This window comes from Ambystoma mexicanum, chromosome 1q, assembly GCF_040938575.1.
Source record: "Ambystoma mexicanum isolate Mex_15411 chromosome 1q, UKY_AmexF1_1, whole genome shotgun sequence".
NCBI classification, from domain to species: Eukaryota; Metazoa; Chordata; class Amphibia; order Caudata; family Ambystomatidae; genus Ambystoma; species Ambystoma mexicanum.
The window spans coordinates 1,549,301,700-1,549,318,779 of record NC_090922.1 but is presented as its reverse complement, the minus strand read 5'-3'; the positions used below and the strand labels follow the sequence as shown (position 1 = coordinate 1,549,318,779).

Sequence of the window (17,080 nt, the reverse complement as noted above, 5' to 3'; positions counted from 1 at the left end):
AAAGCTTGAATGCAGTGTACTGAAAAAAGGATGCTGGCCGTGGCCAATTTGCTGAGATCCTCTCTGTCGATACCGGAGGAGGATCTTTGGCTTCCTGTAGTGTCCAGCAGAGAAGGAGAGACTAGGTTAGCCATTCCAAGATGCAAAGCAAAGATGAACGGTGAAGATAGTGATAGCCCGTGTAGGGGAACAATGAATAGGGAACAGTAGAGAAGCAGATACTTTGCAGTTAGCCATAATAAGAAGCCATAAAGAACAGAAAGTGTCCTGATTATAAGAAAGTCTTCACACTATAATTTCATGAGCAGAAAGGTTTTGCTTAAACTGTTTTGTCTCGGAACCATAGCATCCACCAATAGTGTTCTACATCATAGGGTTAGTCACAGGTCCTGCAGATCAGTGGCAACTATGACATTGGCATTGGCATTAGAACAGAGGGAGGATATTGTGTTGGGATCTCTCCTTGAGGCGGTTGTGCCCCATTCAGTAGCCTGCCTGCTTCTGCAAACCACACAACATATTCAGATTCTTGTTACGCTTCTGGAGTAGCTCAAGACTTGGTAACTCTGGAAGCACAGGGGATGTCGAACACCAACGTGATCTTATTCAGGCAGGAACTATGAGAAGAGTATATGGATAAGTATGTTCCTGTCTGAGCCAGACACCTTGTGGTAAATGATCGAAAATGTCAGCAAGTTATACAAGAAAAAACAGGATCCTAACCCAGCAAAAAGTGCAGGTTGCCCTTATTGAGGGTATTGATGAGACCCTGTTGGCCTCCGTCCAGATCAAACTGGAGACTTGTCCAGAAATGCAATGGGTATGTGTAGGAATCTTGTGTGTGATGCAATGACGTACTGGCAGCAAGTGCAGAGACCTCCTGGCTTTAGTTGTGCGATCTCTGTTGTTCTTTCCAAAAACGGCCCCATTCTGAATCACCTGCAATGTTCTAAGGTTGTTTTCAATGGTGCCAATCATCAAACTGTTGCAATAATCAAGACGGAAATTAACCAATGCTGAGGAAACTGATGCAAGGTTGGTGGTTGTGAGATGGGGTTTGATTTGGCGCTAAAGTTTATTTACATAGGAAAAGGAGGCCTTGATCTATAGGACATGTTTATGTAATTCTTTTGAGCTGATTAGTTGGGCCGACAAGCATGAGCTCGATTTTATCATTGTTCAAAGCAAGTGAGTTCATGACCATCCAAGTTTGGACGATGTTATAGACTCTGTTCACATTTTCAGGATCGAGATCGTAGTTTCCAGAAAGCTCAAACACAAGCTGAGTTTAGTCAGCATAATTTGTATATTTTACATCTATACCATCAAGCATATCAAATAAGGGACGTACATAGATATTAAAGGCATACTCTAGTAAAAAATGTTATTGTCCCTATGGGTCGGCCATATTTTTTTAAGGCTAAGTGGCTCGATTTTAGAAAACTTTCCTATGGACCTTACCCGAGTTTTCGTCCATTAAACGCACGCGAAAACAAGCACCTGGGAGCCGCCATTTTCTGATAATCCTATCTTTTCCCCGATCGCCCTGGCTGACCTGCTTATGCGGCACTAAATCAATTCCCCCACCCCTGAGCCTGACATTATCAAAACATTCATATTCCCCGCCTCTCCCCGTGACGTTACTGTGCTGCGTAGGCAAACGCGCCCAGTCGTCTTCTGCGCGACTCCACACAGAACCCGGAAACCAACACAGATCAACATACAACACAGCGTGCCACAATTCGGAATATGAAACTGTACTTTACAATGAAACAGCAACACGGTACATTTGGTAAAGTAAATTTATTTGGCATCAAATGTTTAGAGAATATTCATATGAACTCCGGAAGCCATTTATTTTCTTTTATCTGTATCCGCAATAACTGTTCCGTTTCATCTTGAGTCACGCGCTGTTCCTTTATGGCACACAGGGTGTTCATTTTCGTAAAAAGAATCACTTTGGAAGCACGGTGAACCGCAAGGCTGTTCCATCAACTAAGCACTAGTCCAGCCTAAAGTTTGTTATGTTACTTCTAGCCACTAGTACAGCGTAAGGGCATGTGGGCCCTTGGCGATCGTCCCATAATATGGTGATCGTGCTCCAGTTGTTGACACGAAGCTGCAGGTGTCTGCCGAAGAATCCATCCGCCGGTGTCTCAAACAGATGGCAGTTGCAGAAAGGGATCAAATACCTGTTATGAAAACAAAAAAATGATAATTAGTCTCGCTAGCCGAACTTCATTAATATTACTCATTTAATTTATTACGGCCGATCAGAAACTATTTGCTTGCAAGGGTAGTTCAATGGAGTATGTTCTTCTCTAACATAAATGCGAAAAGTAACGAGATAAATCGAGGCCAACACACAATGATAAACGACAGTCTACATGCATGAGGAATGATATGATATATGATATGGCATTTGTAACGCACGTATACTCAAGTGTTTCTAGGCGTGACGAGGCAGGTGGGGAACAAGGGCAGACAGACAACGATCCTACTAGGCCAGGTGTCTTTCTGATCGCGCATGGGGATGGGTTGTACAAGGATAGTTGAATACAAATTAAATAATAGGGCCAGCTGGTGGCAAGTGCAAGGTAAATGCCGGGACAAGGGGCTGAAGGATACAGAGACAGTCCCGTAGTGCAGGGAAAAGTGGCTGGGCCAAGGAGCGAGATCGGTGAGACCAGTGAACCTGCATGCCCATGTGCCCACTACGAACAGTTTTACTTGCTTTTCCTAGCTCTTCATTCATTCATTTATTCATGCATCCATTCATTAAATCTTCATTCCAGTATGAAAGCGTGTAAAGATTTACTTACATTATATTTGAAATTTCCATTGTGTCTCTTCGTAATGCAGTCGGTAAAACGGACCGTGCTCTTGACAATGATTTTTCATATACTGACCTAAAACTGAAACTCGGTCTAGTTTCTGAATTTTCTGCCTTATCGTCTCTTACGTTATTGCGCACTCCCTTCAAATGTAGTTCTTTCGGCATGGTCCCTGTCTCAAGGTCAAAAAACAATAGACCCTTATACTTCCAGTGCGACTTGTGGGCCTCATCTGTGCACTGTCCTTCGCATTCTTTATTTGCAACATCACGTAGTGTAGGCATCTATGAGAACTTGAAGTTTAGAATCCGTCTATGTAGTGCGCCTCAATGTGCAAATGCGAACTGGCTTCTCTCCCAAATGCCACGGCCTGCTTGGCTGGCGCGTTCTAAGTGCCCCAATTTTGTCCCCGTTGTCTGCAAGCTTTGCAGCCCAAATTGAGACATTTAATTTTTTGCGGAAGGTCAGGGAAAGTATAAAGTACCACAGGAGTCGAGTTAAAAGTGAGATTTATTATTTGTTTGTTTGTTTTATTATTTGCAATACGCAAGCCTCCCCTCCGTTAACAGTGCGCAGCATTTACATTTACATGAGATGAGATATGAGAAAAATATATACATACACATATGTGAGGTGAATATAGAGAATTCAAAGATGACACCCAGCTTCTTCGCCACCCATGATGGTGAAGTTGGGGGTTAGGTTTACTGGTACACTGTACAATAACATTTATTTACAAAAATACAATCCTATTGCAATTATTTAAAACGTGATTTGTACTTTACAATCAGCTGTGCATCGGGTGGGCATGGCACAGTCGCAATGTTTGGTGGCAATGGATCACTGCTCTGTACAGAAACGTCCAAAATTCCATATCTGTGCTTCTCAAACACAGCAACAATAAGGCCTTTCACAAAGTCGAACTGCATTTCATCATAGACTGGTTTGATCACCCATTGCTTACTTCGTTTTGAAAACACCTTAGTGTAGCGAGGCATCCTTACTTTACCCCTAGTCCTAGATTGTTCACGTCCGACATTGCTGTTATGGGCCAAGACCGCTAGTAGAGTGCGATGTTTCATGCCCCGAAAGCTAAAATGCAAGCGCTTTGGCCTGTACTTTAGGCACATATTGTGGAACACCTCCAAATCTCCTGTGTGACAGAATTCTGTTAGTCCTCTCAAATCTCTTGATAGAGTTTTGTCGAAAACAATCTTCTCAATGGCTTTGTGTGTCGGTGATGATGGAATCAACCACTTCTTCTTCCGTGCCTCCTCTGGGGACAAAGGGCCATGTTCACATTGGTGGAAATGTTCATTTGCTGTCCAGCGGTGAACGTTGGTACAGTGGTGCATCAGTGACCGCCATTTTTCAAGTAGTATTTCCACTGACCCTTCACAAGTTTTTGAGCTCCACCAAAGATGGTTGGTGATAGAATGTGGCCACTGCAAAATACTTTCAAAACCTTTTTTTTTTCCTGCAGCCGAGATTTTCTTATTGATTGATTTAGCAAGATGCCATACGTCAAATTGATGTTTAATATGTGGGAACTGCTCTCTCATTGTCTTGGCAATTGAAACTTGTCTGTCCGTGGCTGTGAGGTCGATGTGCATTCCCCTCGATTGTAGATATTCCACTGATTTTATAAATCCTAGTTTCTCCATGGCCACTGAGGATGTACATTGTGTTACCTGCACGACCACCAAACTCACAATTTTCTTACTATCCATGTCCTGAAAGTGGTAGGTGCAGTACTTGGCAGAAAATCCAGGGCTATCGCACTGTCCATCGCCGGCTAGCCTGAATCGTTTGCCTTCGAATGTACTTGCTAGAGACAATTGTTCAATTCTCCAAGCATCACTAATGGCCGGAAACAGATAATCACGTTGGTATGTGTAGTACAGCGCACTAGAAATGAAATGGAGTCCCACAAACTGAAAGAAAGCCTCTAACTTTCTAAAACTGGAGCCACTAAAAAGTAATGCAGCTGCACACAGTAAATTGCCTGCTGGCATTTTCCCCAGCATTGGTTGTGCAGACCATGAGAACCTATGATTTAATATACAGGCAGCATTTATTTTGACGTTACTGCCTTTCATTTTACGAGTCACATTAATCAATGGCTTCCCACATACTTTCCCTCCAACGGAATGCACACATTTCAGCATACTTATAATTTCCATCAAGCAACTGTCGAATACAATGTATTTGCTCTCTTTCATTAGACTGTCATCCTGCGTCAATGTTGTTTCGGCCTTTGACGTTGTGGAGATGTCAACACGTTGGAAAGTAATATCGCTGATTTCAAGTATTGTTGCGTCTATGGATGCTGCGGCTGGTTCATTCTCTCTCATTTCAACATCTGCTAATTCAACATTGATGGAAGAACACAACAATGTCGACATGTTTTTTGGTGGCAATTTTTTGGCTGGTGTAGATTGTGTAAATTGATCTGCAACTACTTCAGAGCTATCTTCAATACATTCAATAACATCTTCTTGTGGTGGTCCGGTCGCACAGTAGCTATGGTCCAATGCAACTTTGCTGTAGTCTCCAAACAGAGCTAATTCATGTTCTGGCCATTGGACATGAGCATCTCGAGCCTGAACACGCCTCGCCTCAATTAATAGTTCCTCCATAGTGTACATGGTCTGGCAAGCCACATCTCTCATTCGCTTCACTGTCTGTGTGTGTAAAGTTCTGACGCTCACGGGTAACTGGAGGAGAGATTGGAAAAGGGATGTTCAGTTTAAACACAAGATGGAGTGTAGTATAATTGACTGGAAAAAAACATAAAATAGTCCCCACCACAAAAAATTTTTTAAAGTTATTAACTGTTTGTAACTAACCTTTTTTTTTTTTTCTTTGCAACTTTTTTGACTCGACCTTCAACATCTGCACGCTGTAGCTCCGATTCGTTTCCGCATGTCCTCCCTTCCTCTTGCGCTGCAAGGACTATATTTTCTGTATCCGCATAGCCAGCAAGGAATGAGGCTCCATCGTCTCCCTGAAACATAGTACTTTCATTACTATGTATCAAAATATTGTTAGCATAAAACACGTGAGGACGAACACACAGGTACATCTCAATAGCCAAATACGATTTAAACATTTTGTGCAACAATCAAACGACAAGTATTCGACCAGTGATGATCTATTTCGGTGGAACTGTTAGTATCCATACCTCTGGCTCTGCATGGACTGCCATGAATGGTTGTATTGGAGAGGAGGCATCCGCATCTCCCTGAAACACAGTACTTGGATTAGTATGCTTTTCAATATTGGAAACACAACACACACTTGGGGTCGACGGCACAGGTACATATAAAGAGATAACCGCGAAAGATGCATTGTCCAAAAGAATCAAGGAAAATCAAAATATGATCACATTTCATCGACTTATTTCAACGATTCCTTTACATCTGCATCATCTAAATGAGATGTTGTGATTGTGGTGGAAGCTTCGTCGTCACCCTGAAACACAGCACTTGCGTTAATAGGGAAGAAAGTATAGCAAATGGAATCACGTTATATGATCACGCATGCTGGAGCTGTCAGTATCCATACCTCGTGCTGCTGAAGAATATCTATGGATGTTGCAAATGTAGTGCGCACTTCCGAAAGCTGTTGCGCCGATTCGTATACTTGAATGTCAGGCTCTGCATCAAGTGCAGGGGTTTGACGCTCCATCAACTGCCTGAAACATAGTACTTGCATTAGTGAGGTTTACAATTGTGAAAACATAACATACACCTGGGGTTGACAGCACAGGTACATATCAACGGATAACCACGAATGAAACATTGTGTAGAACAATCAAACGACAGGAATTCCGGCTCTGATGATGACGCTCGATGGAGCTGTCAGTATCCATACCTCGTGCTGCTGAAGAATATCTATGGATTTTACAAATGTAGTGCGCACTTCCGAAAGCTGTTGCGCCGATTCGTATACTTGAATGTCAGGCTCTACATCAAGTGCGGGGGTTAACGCTCCATCAACTGCCTGAAACATAGTACTTGCATTAGTGAGGTTTACAATTGTGAAAACATAACATACACCTGGGGTCGACAGCACAGGTACATATCAACGGATAACCACGAATGAAACATTGTGTAGAACAATCAAACGACAGGAATTCCGGCTCTGATGATGACGCTCGATGGAGCTGTCAGTATCCATACCTCCTGCTGGTGAGGATCATCTAGAAACGTAGATGTGGCGGACGCTTCAGCATCTCCCTGAAAGACAGTACTTGCATTAGTATGGATAACACTAATTATAAATGAAAACAAACACCAGTGGACGATAACTAAGGTGTACATCAATTGGAAAGCAGTAACTATTACTTGACATGCATAAAACAAGTATGTAGCGGATTAGCCTAGTAAGATTACCTGATACGCGCTAGAAGGGGTTGATAACTGCGACCACGTCAAGGATGTAGAATGTTCTTGCTTCAGATTCAAGGGATAGTCAAGAAGTTGTAAAGGTCAATTAATGATTGATAGTGAAATGCCAATATTAAAAATAGCCATGTAAGGCGACAGAATACTTGAAAAATGCTCAATACAGCACAGTTCCTTGTCCCCATATATATATACATTGCGTTTGTGGGTTATGAAATCGAAAAAGAATATATTGATAAATGTCATTATTCAAAAAACTATACACTCATATCAATATCGAAATTGAACACCTACAATATCTATTAATCCATTCGGCTACACACTACCGCAAGGCCTAAAGCTACATCTGGACACTTGACTCACCGGTGGCGGAATGTGGACGAATAGAGTGGGAATAGCGTTTTCGCGCAATTTGCGCGTCGTTCGCCGTTTATTCTTCTTTGTTACCCAAGAAGTTGTGTACATGTCCAAGGAAAAGTGCCGGCTGCAGATGCGGTATCGATCACCCCTCTTGTCCTCTAAGACTTGTTGGACTCTACTTTCCAGCTCATCCAGTGGATATCCGCAATGTCTGACCCATTCTCTTATTCGATCAACAGTTTTCGGGAATACATGCATTGTAGTTCCTTCAGATTTCGCATGGGTCTTCGAAGGGCAACCGCTAATCGAACAGGCAGGCATTGTTGATAAATCTGAAAAGTAAATATCGACATTATTATACAATCTTCAAGAGTAAATATTTGATACAAAAGTAAATGAATCATACAATGATCAATGCAAGGTTTGTTTTGGTCGCAGGAACTATTCCAGTTCATTATGTGCTGCTTAGTATTTGCATAAGTTGTAGAAATGTATAATTCATGTGTCTGAAATCTGAACATGTGACTCGTCCCTTGGATGTTTTGTCTTGCATGAGAAGGAAACATGCTAACATTATTGACTGGACCCCCGAAGGATGCAATTCAATCACAATAGTCACAGATTAAAATAAATAGATCTATTGATAGCATAGCAATGGAAACTGAAGTCAATACCAATGAGACCAATGAACATTGCACTATTTTGTACTCTACTGGAAAATAGATAGAAATTTAAAAATCTGCGAAATATAACCAGGATACATGGCCTTACCTTGACCAACAAACAGTTGGGTTCAGCAAGCAGAGCAGTATGTTGCGGGAGAATAGGTGGATGGCCACAGGTAGCGCACTGATGGGTATGCTCGAAGCGGTCGGTCACAGAGTTCACGGATAGCACGACGACAAGCAGATTAGCATAGATCTCAGTGGTTCCCAGGTAGCACGTTCAAGAGTTGAGTTGCAAAGCACGAAGATGTTCTCATGAGACATATCGAGTGGTTTTTAAAGTATTAGAAACTGGGGTTTGTTTGTGAATGAATGACGTATGTATGTCGTGGTATTAGGGGGGCGGCCTGCCTCGGGGGAGGCCTGGCTGGAAACACGGGGTCTGAGGAGGCCATGTGACCGATGGCCCCTTGGCGTGGGACACCTTTTGAAGTGTACATGTAGTTTGGCACCTTGGCCTTTCGCGCCCCTGACAGCCCCCCATGCCAGCGAGCATCCACCGGCGCGAACCGCCTTTGATACAGGGGGGTGGGATGGATGGGCCTGGGGCGTGCAGATAAGGCACAGGAAGACTGTTGAATGGAGACACACTTATGTGGATTGCAGGGGGCGGCCTGCTTCAAGGGGAGGCCTGGCTGGAGACACGGGGTCCGAGTAGGCCATGTGACCGATGGCCCCTTGGCGTGGGACACCTTTTGAAGTGTACATGTAGTTTGGCACCTTGGCCTTTCGCGCCCCTGACAGCCCCCCATGCCAGCGAGCATCCACCGGCGCGAACCGCCTTTGATACAGGGGGGTGGGATGGATGGGCCTGGGGCGTGCAGATAAGGCACAGGAAGACTGCTGAATGGAGACACACTTATGTGGATTGCAGGGGGGCGGCCTGCTTCAAGGGGAGGCCTGGCTGGAGACACAGGGTCTGAGGAGGCCATGTGACCGATGGCCCCTTGGCGTGGGACACCTTTTGAAGTGTACATGTAGTTTGGCACCTTGGCCTTTCGCGCCCGACAGCCCCCCATGCCAGCGAGCATCCACCGGCGCGAACCGCCTTTGATACAGGGGGGTGGGATGGATGGGTCTGGGGCGTGCAGATAAGGCACAGGAAGACTGCTGAATGGAGACACACTTATGTGGATTGCAGGGGGGCGGCCTGCTTCAAGGGGAGGCCTGGCTGGAGACACGGGGTCTGAGGAGGCCATGTGACCGATGGCCCCTTGGCGTGGGACACCTTTTGAAGTGTACATGTAGTTTGGCACCTTGGCCTTTCACGCCCCTGACAGCCCCCCATGCCAGCGAGCATCCACCGGCGCAAACCGCCTTTGATACAGGGGGGGTGGGATGGATGGGCCTGGGGCGTGCAGATAAGGCACAGGAAGACTGCTGAATGGAGACACACTAATGTGGATTGCAGGGGGGGCGGCCTGCTTCAAGGGGAGGCCTGGCTGGAGACACGGGGTCTGAGGAGGCCATGTGACCGATGGCCCCTTGGCGTGGGACACCTTTTGAAGTGTACATGTAGTTTGGCACCTTAGCCTTTCACGCCCCTGACAGCCCCCCATGCCAGCGAGCATCCACCGGCGCGAACCGCCTTTGATACAGGGGGGTGGGATGGATGGGCCTGGGGCGTGCAGATAAGGCACAGGAAGACTGCTAAATGGAGACACACTTATGTGGATTGCAGGGGGGCGGCCTGCTTCAAGGGGAGTCCTGGCTGGAGACACGGGGTCTGAGGAGGCCATGTGACCGATGGCCCCTTGGCGTGGGACACCTTTTGAAGTGTACATGTAGTTTGGCAACTTGGCCTTTCGCGCCCCGGACAGCCATGCCAGCGCGCATCCACCGGCGCAAACCGCCTTTATATCAATATACAGTATATCGCCTTTATATCAATGATAGTATATCGTTGCTTATCAATAACAAATGCCACATACCGGAGATTCTTGTGAGCACAGACCCACACTTCAACCGGTGTATTATAGTGGCCAAGACCCTAAGGCCTGTATAATCCAATGGTAATTGATAGTATAGATATATGTGATTCATTTAAACAATCGAGACAAACGTTGTTAAAATAAATGTGGTGTTTTATTTTGTAACTTATTTTCATGACACAAAAATAGAAGACTTTAAAGGTTATACAGGTCAGGTTGCAGCACAGCGAGAGAAAATCCCCTGTACTGACCGCTGTCACTCGGGAACGTGTCTCTAATGGCACGAACGGCACAGGCGGGTATCACTCTTCGAACGCGGTGTCCAAGCCTCCCGTGAAGCCACCATGTAAAGGAACGATAGGCCACCAGCCTGTACCACCTGTGAAAAGGAATGAAACAAACTGTTTTTAAATGACCCAGATAAGTTTAATAAACGTTTGTTGTCAATGACAATTCTTGTAACTAATGGCATTTTACACGGACAAATGCTATCTAGACAATGCACACTATTGAATGACTTACATGCGTTACAATGATATGTAGATGTAATTTTGGATATAGTAGAAGAACATGAAATAGGAGTGGCATGACATGCAGAGTATACTTACTCGTTACTCGGATTACGGGGACGAACAGTTGCTCGAAGTTCGTGCATAAGCACCATCATGATTCTCAACACGGCCTGTGTGAGGCAGGCTGCCCTGAAGTCTGGCAGCTCGGTGATGCATTGCGGTCGTGGCTCGCCTTCCGAAATGTAGGCCAGGCATCCCGAGTTTTCTCGGCAGCAGCAGTTCTCGTCCTCGGTTGGCATTAGCTCGCACCGATTGCATGTGCACCAGGTGGAGATGCCGTCCATGCGACTAGGCCCAGGCTCTTCATCTGTTGAATCGTCCTCCCAACTGCCGTCCGAATCCCCATCGTTTTCGCGTGCTTCCCTTTCCAGTAGTTCCTCCTCGGTATACTCAGGCTCGTACATGTAGGGCATTATTGTAGCCATTGTGTGGTAAACAGAGTAAAATAATTTACCGAGATGGTACAGGTGTTCACACGGGCTACAAGCGGCGAAGGTAGCTGACCAGAGCACAGAAACGAGTCACAGAATACTCAAAGTAACACAGAGAGAGGAATGGAATCGAAAATCTGCTGCTGTGTGTTGTGAAACGGTCTGTTTATACTTATTGAGGAAAGAGGCGTCCTGCCATTTCCATGGCGACACGTCATTAGCTGAAGCGCAGCGAATGTTGACACGAGACGTGCTTTGGCGTTTGGAAATGGGCGGTACGAGTCTGCTGATGACAGGCTCAGGGGCGGGGAATTGATTTAGTGCCGCAAAAGCAGGTCAGCCAGGGCGATCGGGGAAAAGATAGGATTATCAGAAAATGGCGGCTTGTTTTCGCGTGCGTTTAATGGACGAAAACTCGGGTAAGGTCCATAGGAAAGTTTTCTAAAATCGAGCCACTTAGCCTTAAAAAAAACATGGCCGACCCATAGGGACAATAACATTTTTTACTAGAGTATGCCTTTAAATAAGGTAGGCGAAAGGCATGCACCTTGTGGGACGCCACATGCTAGGATCACTGGCTGTGACTGGAAGCCACCAATAGCAACCCTGGCTGATCTTGAACTGAGAAAGAATGTCATTCAATCTATAGTCCGCCCGGAGCAATCCCTGAGACTGCTCAGCCTCTCCAGCAGCTTGGAATGATCGAGAAAGTTAATGTCATGATCTCTGCTTCCAAAAGGTCAGGGTTTTCCCAACTCCCTTGGAAGCAGATCCATAACCCAGGTTCCGAGTGCCAACCAGTCCCAATTGGGACCTTTTGGACCCAGTCCTGGCGCCAGTGGCACCAGGCTCATAAATATGCCCAGTCCCAGCGCTGGAAGCGCCGGGCTCATAATGCTTGGGTGGACTTACCTGCAGCAGACCATGCTGCTTACTTACCTGCCAGTTGAGCCTCTGATCCTCTTCTGTTTGGAACTACTTTTCCTGTTGGGTGGGGCAGGAGCCACTCCCTAGATTCAGAACACTGGAACTCTTCTGGAAAGCAGGAACTCTTTTCTTACCTAGGCGTGGCTGTGGAAGGAGACACCTAAGCACTACAGGAGGCTATTTAAACCACACCCGATGGATGAATCTTGCTTTGCGTTATTCTGCATCCTCTGCAGCAGAACGCTCATCGTGTCTTCTGCATCTGATCCTGGGCCTAAGGAAAAAGGCTTACCATCCTGAATCCAGTCTTCAGCAACACCTATAAAGACAAGAAAGAACAGGTTAGCATTACTGTCTTCAGTGACAGCTCTTCACTTACCTGGTCCATCGGCTGTCACCAACGCCTCGCGCTGCATTCCGGCATCTGAAAGACAAAGGCTTACCTACTCTTCGTGCGCTCTGGAGGTCTTCACACTGCATTCCGGCATCTGAAAGACAAAAGCTTACCAACTCTTCGCACGCTCCGGAGGCCTTCGGCGCTGCATCCCGCATCTGAAAGACAAAACAAGGTGCGTTTAAAGACATTGGGGAACTTTCATACTCACGTGCCATTACTCCTTTCCACCTCTAACCCAGTGGGTATTCCGGCACCCTGCAGCCGCTCCGAACTTGTACCTGCAAAATAAAAAGACAGTTAGAGCGCATCGTGAAGCAGGCAACAAGCGCTTACTTACGTGCTTCCAGGCGCTTCTATTCATCACACGGGCTCCATCTTCAACTCACTTCAGCCCGTCATCCGCCATCGCCGGAACCCTGCAAAACAAGAGACATCATTACTAAAGACTTTAAAGACATTAGAATTACTCGAAACTTACCGTTCGTGCAGTAAACGACGGACAGCAGTCCTCTGAAGTCAAGAGGCCTGCTCCCCTTATCCAGTGAAGAAACTGGTTACAGCACCCTGCCCCGAGGCAGATGGAGAGCACAGCGTTCACTTACCTAAGGTGAGAGCGTTAACCTTTGGGGTTCTACAGGAGAAGAGAAAGGGAAGAAGAGAGAGACATTCAATAACCCAGTTCCTTAATCCCATATTTTCTATCTGCAGACATCTTACCCTTCGAGTCAGACATACAGTGCACAGAGGTCCAGCCCAAAGAGCCAGCCGTGTGTTACACATCACCTTTGAAGATACGGTATACGCCCAGTCAAGACCGGCGCCTCTACGGGAATCAGGTGAGTGTTACAGAACGCAAAGCCTACCACAAAACTCCCGTCCAGGCGCTATGGAAACCTCGGATACCGACCAGCTAGCCCAGTTACTTGGGGAACTAAGGGCAGAAGTGCATGCAGCCCGTCAGGAAACAAACGCTCTAAGAAGGGAACTGATTATTTCCAAGGAACTAAGGGCAGAAGTGCATGCAGCCCGTCAGGAAACAAACGCTCTAAGAAGGGAACTGATTATTTCCAAGGAGCGAACAGATGATCTCGCTAGACAATTGCTACAGTCACAAGCCGGACAGACCCCGTTACCCGCATCTGGGGGAAATCTTCCTTCTACATCCTCTATGAATCCAGTGCAGATCAACCTACCTGGGAATGTACCTCTGGCTCCGCCCGAACGTTTTTCTGGTGACCCAAAGAGGTTTGCAGTATTTATCAATCAGTGCCGGTTGCATTTCTTATGCCGGCCAGCAGCCTTTCCAACTGATCAAGCTAAAGTAGCTTTCGTGCTTTCGTACCTTAGTGGCAATGCGGCAGACTGGTCGATCCCTCTAGTAAATCAAGATGATCCGGTCCTCCATGATTTTCAAGCTTTTCAGCTCAGTATGGAAAAACTGTTCGCAAGACATTCACAGGGGCAGGCCTTGGACAATGAGCTTCTTTCGTTGCGACAAGGTAATCAAGACCTTTTGGCTTATATTGCGTCTTTCAACAGACTGATAGTGGAAACTCAATGGCCTGAGGACAAAAGGATTACGCTGTTTATAGAGGTCTACGTGGAGAGCTCAAAGATGTGTTAGCCCAAGTAGTGAATCCCCCACAAGATTGTTCGGACTATATAGACTTAGTCGTTCAAATAGATCACAGACTGCAGAACAGGAAGGCCGATCGTTCCAAGTTTGATGCTCGAGTATTTTCCAAACCGCCAACTCCTTCCAAAGGAGTAGATTCCGGGGAACCCATGCAAATAGGGGGTCTGAAAGGTCCTCTAACACAAAAGGAGCGGGAAAGGAGAAAACAGTTGCAATTATGCCTCTATTGCGGAAACTCAGGGCACTTTCTTCGAGACTGTCCGGTGAAACCTGCCAAGAAGGCAGTAGGAGCTGCAGTTACCAAAGTTACAAACTCTGAGCAGGGAAACGACCTCGCCCGACAAGAATAGAGGTCCTCTTGCCGAGCGTGAAAACCAGTTCCGTGACCTCGCATTTCGTGATACCTATGGTCCTCATTAGCCCTGATAATCCGGATCGATTACATGCAATTGAAGCTTACGTCGACAGCGGTGCCATCGGCAATTATGTGGATCATGAAATGGTTTTGAGGATGAGTCTAACTCTTTGTCCCAAGGCTGTAAAGGACGTCATTACTACGGTGGATGGTACGGAGATAGCCTCCGGGCCAGTAACGCATACCGCTCAAGAGGTGACGCTAGTAAGTCAAGATGGACACCATGAGAAGATCGTGTTCGATGTGATCAAGGCCCCTCAGTTTCAGATTATTCTAGGAATACCTTGGTTAGAGAAACACAATCCTCTGATCGATTGGCGAGCAAGAACGGTCCAGTTTCCAGAATGTGTCTCTACTTGTCACCCTCCACCTGGTGTTGCACTGGCAGCAATTTCTTCAGAGACTTCCCAGTTACCTCCCGAATACCTAGAATACCAAGATGTTTTCCGGAAGGATCAGGCTAACTCTCTACCTCCTCATAAGTCTTATGACTGCCAGATAGACCTGATACCTGGATCTACTCCTCCTTGTAGTAGAATTTATGCCCTCACCGAGCCTGAGAACCTTCACCTTCGACAATACCTGGATCAATACCTGGCAAGGAACAAGTTACTTACCTGTAACTGTTGTTCTCCAGCATGGTTCTGGCATGGATTCACATGCTCATGAATATTCCCCGTCGTCAGGCTGGGAATCCTCGGTAAAGAAAAAACCAGTATCAGTTTCGTTTCTGATCTGTCTTTCGTAGTAATAACCAATCACTGGTCTCTGCGTCATACTGACCACAGCCAATGACTGCCCTCTACCTAAGCACCGCCTCTGGCAGCCATCTTCAGATTTGGAAGCACGTGAAGTGGCAGTATGACCAAGTGAAGAGCCGCAGAGGGGTAGGCGGGAGGGTTCGCATGTGAATCCATGCCAGACCCATGCTGGAGAACAACAGTTACAGGTAAGTAACTTGTTCCTTCTCCAGCATGGGGTCTGGCATGGATTCACATGCTCATGAATAAAGAATACATAGCAGTACACACATGCACAACCACGGGAGGTGGCAAAGGCTCAACATTAAGCATTACATCAAACTCAACATTAAGCATCTTACCTCCTCACCAGGCTCACCTCAGGCGAACAGGTTGCGCAGCACTGCTTGGCCGACCCTGGACTCCTCCCTGGAATCCCGGTCGACGCAGTAGAATTTCGTGAAGGTGTGCGTCGACCTCCACGTAGCAGCCCTGCATATGTCCAGCAGGGGCACACCAGAAAGGAACGCCGTGGTAGCTGCGATCGCTCTGGTGGAATGGGCTCTCGGACGGCCAGGCAGCGGTCGGTTTGCCAACCGATGACAGTACATGATACAGCCGGAGAGCCCTCTGGAAATGGAAGCCTTCGAGAGAGCCTTCCCCTGATTGACAGGTCCAAAGTTCACAAAGAGTTGTGACGTCTTCCGAAAACACTTCGTGCGGTCCACGTAGAACTTCAGCGCTCTAGCCACATCCAGCGAGTGCAAAGTCCTCTCAGCCGGCGACGAAGGCGACGGGAAGAACACAGGCAACACCAAGGGTTCGTTGAGATGGAAGTCCGACGGTACCTTGGGCATGAAGGAGGGGTGCGTCCTGAGCACTACCCTCGTGTCTTGAAAAGTCAAGTACGGGGCCTTGCAGGAAAGGGCCTGGATCTCTCCCACCCGTCGTGCGGAGGTGATGGCCACAAGAAACGCTGTTTTCCACGACAGAAACTTCAATGGGGCCGAGTGCAGAGGCTCGAAAGGAGGTCCCATGAGCTTGGTCAGCACCACGTTGAGCTCCCACGCCGGGGCCGGAGCCTTCACCGGCGGGAACGATCTGAACAGTCCCTTCATGAACTCTTTCACCAGACGATGAGACCACAAGGACGTCCGGCCCGTAGTTCTGGTGTATCGGGAGATCGCAGCAAGATGAATCTTGATGGACGCGTGTGCCAGTCCAGCTTTGGCCAGCGTCAGCAGGTACGGCAGTACCTGGGGAGCCGTAATCCGTAGAGGGATAATATTCTGTGCGTGGCACCAGACAGAGAACCTCTTCCATTTGTGTCCGTAGCATTTAAGAGTCGAGGACGCCCTGGCCTTTGCAAGAACCTCTCTGCAGTCGGCCGGTATGTCGTATCCTCCAAACTCTAGCGCTGCAGGAGCCAGGCCTGCAAGTTCAGCGATTTCGGGTCGTGGTGGAGGATGGCGCATCCTTCCCTGGAGAGTAGATCCGCGTCCACCGGCAGCTTGATTGGCGGGGACGCTGACAAGTCCAGAAGGTCCGGGAACCATATCTGCCTCGGCCACGCAGGTGCGACGAGGATCATCCTGCACCGTGACCTCTTGAGCTGGTTGACGAGCCGGATTATCAGTGGCAAAGGAGGGAACGCGTAGAGGAACAGGCCCTCCCAGGGGAACGAGAAAGCATCGCCCATGCTC

The 17,080-nt window shown here is 47.1% G+C and overlaps 1 pseudogene; it reads right to left on the bottom strand.

The window, feature by feature from the left end:
• The window catches only part of LOC138551976 (zinc finger protein 268-like), a 141,945-nt pseudogene that overhangs the window by 3,512 nt on the left and 121,353 nt on the right, over window positions 1-17,080 (bottom strand).